A 4,691-nucleotide genomic window follows, 5' to 3' on the forward strand; every position below is an offset into this window, starting at 1 on the left:
AATACTAAGGACATTCCAAGGATTTTAGGAGCTCTTGTGCCAAGTACCTGAGAGTAGATTTCTAGTTTTGTAAATGATTGCTCTGGCTACAGAAGGCAATGACATATTTAAGCGGAGGAAAAAAAGAGTAGGATGTGGCTTCCCTAGTGACTCAGTGGTAAAGAATCCTCCTGCCAGTGCAGGAGACCCAGGTTCAGTCCTTGATCTGGGAAGATTCCACGTGCTGCAGAGCAACTAAGACTGCGCACCGCAGCTGTTGAGCCTGTGCTCTGGAGCCCAGGAGCCACAGTTACTAAGCCTATGTGCCCTAGAGCCTGTGCTCCACAACCAGAGAAGCCACTGCAGTGAGAAGCCTGCACACCGCAACAAAGAGTAGCTCCTATTTGCCACAACTAGAAGAAAGCCTGCGCAGAAGACCCAGCACAGCCAAAAGTAAACAATAAATACATAAATGAATAAATAAGATTAAAAAAAGAAAAGAGTAGGATGACTTGTTTTTGGTTTGAGCAACTGGGTTGAATGTGGTATCACGGCCTGAAAGAGAAGTAGGTTTGGGAAAAAAGCTATTGGAAGTCAGTCTGGGCCACCTGAGTTAGACACCTGAGATTTAGGCAAGTGGCGTGTCAAATGGAAGGCGGAGTATATGAGCCCGCAGCCCAGAATAGACCTGTCTGCAAATCCATGCTGAAACCAAGGATGATCTAGAGAAGATGGCCAAGAACCCTGCTGGTAGGAACCTCACTCTCTTATAGACAGGTTGCCCTTATTGGAGCAAGAGTAGAGAAAAAGGGAGGGGAGGTGGTTGGAAATAATTATATCAGTAACCAGGTTGAGGGAAAGAATGATACATTCATTGATTCATCATTCATTCAGTAGTATGCATTTGCTGGGCAGCTACAGTGGCTGGCAACTGGCTGGAGATGCAGAGAGCAATATGACCTGCTTCCTGCTTTTAAAGACCTCACAGTTGAGTAGGGGAAAAAATGCATTTATAACTCAGAGAGCTATGTACACAAAGCACAGTGTGGTCACTGTTAGCTGGGAAGCTGAAGGGAGGCATCCAGGAGAGATGAGAAGAACTGAGAATCTGCTCATAGGAGGCCAAGATTGGCATGCATAGAGAGAAGTCCACAGAAAGGTTAGAGGAGCAGAGAATGTATACGGAAGGGCTGAGACCAGAGACAAGGGGTTCTTGTGTGAAAGTGACTGGAAGGGACCTTAAAATTCTTTAAGACTTAAGGAACTGCTCAACTAGAGGTGGTAGGATGAGATGAAATGCATCACAGTAACATGAAAAAATGTGGTTGATTCAGAAAACCACGGACTGCATGTTCACAGAGCACTGTGCTTTCTGGCATGCTGGAAGACCTGGGGCAGAAACGTCTTTACAACAGGAAGTTAAGTGACAGTTACACAGCATCGTAGGTAAGGTGTGTTCTTTGAGGAGAAGCTGGGACTAACTTTTGCCACAAGTAAATGGTTTGGCTTCCTGTGAGATGTGGAAGCCAGGAAGATCAGTCATTCACGACCAAAGTTTGAGATGGTGTATGTAATGCTTTCTTAGAGAAATGAACTTGACTGGAGCTCAGGCCGCCTGATGCAGACACCGTGGTTTTCCAGAAAGAACCGGGCTTGATCAAGTGCCACAGGTACCTAGTAGCACCTGTGGTTCCCTTGAGGAGCTTTGTGACAGGTGCTCCAGCCAGCTGTGTGAGAATGGGGACATAACCACACCCTTTCCCTTTACAGCAGGAAGTGAGACCATGGGTTAAAATGCCTTATTCGTGGAGAAGACGTTCATAAACCACCGTGGGTGCCTTTGTTACTATGCAGGATTAGACTAGTTCTCTGTGTTTTCTCCTCCCTCCTCGCCCCCACCTCTCTTTCAAGACAAAAGAAACCTGGCCTCTCCAAGCAGGCGGACTTCAGCAGGCAGAGGCCGTCCACGCGGACCGGTGGCAGGAAGCGTGCGCTCGGCCTGCAGAGGGGCGCGGCAACCCTGCCTGGGTGCGGAGCTCGGGATGCGGTGGCTGGGGCGACGGCAGGCTGGAGTAGGAGTCGGAAGCGGCCGCCTGCGATTGGGTGCCAGGAAGCCGTATGCTAATGAGGCGTACTGCGGCTTTGAAGTGTTTCTGGGCTATTTCCGAGCGAATATGGTATTTTGAAGTTTGCCGTTTTACCAAGTTTCAGGATGTAATATGGAAAATGTTTGTGAGGCGGCGAGGGGAGCGACACAAGTGTGGCCGTCAGTAGAAAGTGAGCGGCTCCCGCAGACCCAGCAGCGGCTGGCCGGTAGAAATTAAGACTATACTTTCAGGGATCATTTCTATAGTTCGTTACTAGAGAAGTTTCTCTGATCGTGTAGAGCACCCGAAACCACGAGGAAGAGACGCAGCGTTTTCTCCTGAGCGTGAAGTTGGCGTTTGGTGCTGCTTGATGCAGCTGCCATTGGCCGTTGATGATCGTTCTTCTCTCCCGTCTGGGAGAGTTAGAGGGAGAAAACGCCGTCTGAGTGGTTTCGTTCCTATTATGATGTTCTGAAAAGTAAGATTTCTGTGTTATTAGTTTTTTTAGCTGTATGGAGAATTGAGTTTGAGTTTTCTATGTCGCTGAAATTTGCTGGGTTTTAGGAGTTGAGGATGAACTAGGAGGTATGGCATGCTGTGGTTTAAGGGGTCGCAGAGTCGTACATGACTGAACTGGAGTATATCGTTGAGGTTTAGGCTTTAATTTTGGTTTGAGGAAGCTTTCTCAGCGTTAGAGTGGTTTTCCAAGAGTCAGTTCTATATATCGGCTGACCAAGCTACTGGAATTTTAGTTTCAGCATCAGTCCTTACAGGGAATATTCAGGATTGATTTTGTTTAGGAAGGATTGTTTGGATCTCCTTGCAGTCCAAGGGACTCTGAACAGTCTCTTCCAACAACAGTTCAAAAGCCTCAATTTTTCGGTGCTTAGCTTTCTTTATAGTTCAAATCACATCCACACATGACTACTGGAAAAACCATAGATTTTTAGTCTTGTCCAATTCTTTGCGACCTCATGGGCTGTATGTAGTGTGCTAGTCTTCTCTATCCATAGGGATTCTCCAGGCAAGAGTTCCAGAGTAGGTAGCCGTGCTCTTTTCTAGGGGATCTTTCCAAGCCAAGGATTGAGCCCACATCTCCCACGTTGCAGGTTTTGTTTTTTTTTTAATTGTCTGAGGCATGAGGGAAAGCCACACCGTGTGCACTCCCCCCCCCCCAAAAGAATCTGCCTTTATATGAGAAATGTCACTATCTATACAAAGTGTGTGGCTGCTGTGATCCCTAAAGGAAATAAGTCCTGATTATTCATTAGCAGGACTGATGCTGATGCTCAAACTGGAATTCCAGTACTCTGGCCACTTGCTGAGAACTGACTCATTGGAAAAGACCCTGATGCTGGAAAAGATTGAAGGCAGGAGTAGAAGGGGATGACAGAAAATGAGATGGTTGGATGGCATCACCTACTCGATGGATGTGAGTTTGAGTAAACTCCGGGAGTTGTTGATGGACAGGGAGGCCTCACGTGCTGCAGTGCCTGGGGTCGCAAACAGCCAGACGCGACTGAGCAACTGAACTGACTGCCATGACCCCAGCAGAGGTTCTGGGGTTAAAGCAACTGTATGTTTTAAGAGATTTCTCTAGATTGTTACTGGAAAGTTTCTGTGTGGAGTCCTCAAAGGCCACAAGGAGGCAGGTTTTCTTCCAGAATGTGAAGTCAGCTCTTGATGTTGCATTTGTAACTGCCTTTTGCCTTTGATGACTGTTCTTTTCCCCTGGAGGAGTAAGAGGCGGGGAACACTATCTGTGATTTTTCCAATGAAACGAGGGGGGAGTTTCTCTGATGCAATTTTAAGTTTTTGTTTTCTGATTGGATTTACAGGTCATGAGCTCCTTCACACATTAGGGGTGGCCCAAGGGTATTAAGGGCTTCCCTCACAGCTCAGTTGGTAAAGAATCCGCCTGCAATGCAGGAGATATCAGTTCGATTCCTGGTTCCTGGGTTGGGAAGATCTGCTGGAGAAGGGATAGGCTACCCTGCTGGGGACCAGCCCCAGCTGATCCAGGGTATTCGAAGGAGAGACGGCCTAGGCGACTATTTATATGCTAATTAGAGATATAGAGAACAATAGAATGAGGATAGCTCAGTAGGAAAATTCAGTGGAGAAAAGAAGCTGAGTAGCTTGGTTTACGCGGGAGACCAATAAAACTTCAAGACAAGAAGTTTGCACCACTTACGTAGGCCGCAGGCGCCCTCTCGAATAGCGGAAGGTGCCTCACCCTAGACACCTTCTCGAGTGGGTCTTAGAAGCCCAGGCATAATTAGTAAGCGTGGTGGGTTCCGCGCTCCAGATGGAGACTCAGCTGGAAGTTAAAGGGAAGAATGACATGGGGAGACCAAGCGCTGGTGAACAAGGCCCGTAGCTTTATTTTTAACAAGGGCTTTTATACCCTAAGTTACACATAGAGGATAATAGGGGATGCAAAGTCAGCAGTCTTTGATTCTTATCAAAAACCAAGGTTTCTTTCCTGCAAATTTATCGTATACAAATGGTTTAGGTGATTTATATCATCTTCTGGCCAGAAGGCCTACTAACATTTTATGACTCTTGACAAGGACTTATCAACAAAGACTTATTTTCTCTAAGAGTAATTATTTTAAGGTTTGG

Source organism: Bison bison, unplaced genomic scaffold (genome assembly GCF_000754665.1).
Source record: "Bison bison bison isolate TAMUID 2011002044 unplaced genomic scaffold, Bison_UMD1.0 scf7180017864472, whole genome shotgun sequence".
Classification (NCBI taxonomy): domain Eukaryota; kingdom Metazoa; phylum Chordata; class Mammalia; order Artiodactyla; family Bovidae; genus Bison; species Bison bison.